The following is an 869-nucleotide window of genomic DNA, read 5'->3' on the forward strand; positions in this document are numbered from 1 at the left end:
AGCGTGAGATTGGCTCCAAAACCCTGGAGTCTCATCGTGGAAAGAGCTGTTGGTACAGATCCTTCCAGAGATCTCCGACTTAGGCAGCCCAGATGCCCACCTGGGGTTCAGGGGTATGTAAGCTTCCCCTTGGGGCACAAGGGGCAAAGTTGCCCTCATAACAGAACCCAGGGTGGAGAGATTGGGGGAGTGGCTTCTTGTCTTAGGGTGCTATGAAACAGACCACACAAGGATTCGAGTGCGCATTTATTTGGCAGAGGAGCAGAGGAGCGAGTCTGGGAAGGGAATAAAGGGGGTGCTATCAAGTGAATTACCACATGTAATTTATCCACTGACGCCACTGGCCTCGGGCAAAGAGAATCACCTGCTGGAGGCCAGTTAGTGCACAAGGAAGGGGTAAGGGAGGGGGACTGTCTGCTGCACCTCTACTCTGTCACTTGGCTTCTCCAACAGACATGAGCATCAGTCTCAAGTTCAAGGAACCCCAGAGAGGACCAACCTCCCTCTCCCATGATCTCTGCCTTCTTCCGCTCCCCACCACAGCTCCTCAGACCCACCCCGAAGCCCGACCTCTCTTTAGGCACAGCCTCTGGTGCCTGGCGTCATCGGGTTCTGCTATGGTTGGGGCTGGAGGGTAGGGAGCCTTGTCCGCATCCAGCAGGTGGTGCGGGAGGACAGTGGGAAGAGACTTGAGATGCTCTGATTTCACATAGAGCATCTAGAGACAGCCCAGAGTGACCATGGCTAGCGCCTCCCCTGAATGTCATTATCCTGAGAATGCGCGCCCATCTCTGCCCTAGGACGCATCACCAAGATGGCCTCTGGTAGCCCAGCCCTGGAATTTTCCTGGCTCCAGAAAGAGGGTGGGG

Source organism: Lipotes vexillifer, unplaced genomic scaffold (genome assembly GCF_000442215.2).
Source record: "Lipotes vexillifer unplaced genomic scaffold, Lipotes_vexillifer_v1.1 scaffold397, whole genome shotgun sequence".
Lineage (NCBI taxonomy): Eukaryota > Metazoa > Chordata > Mammalia > Artiodactyla > Lipotidae > Lipotes > Lipotes vexillifer.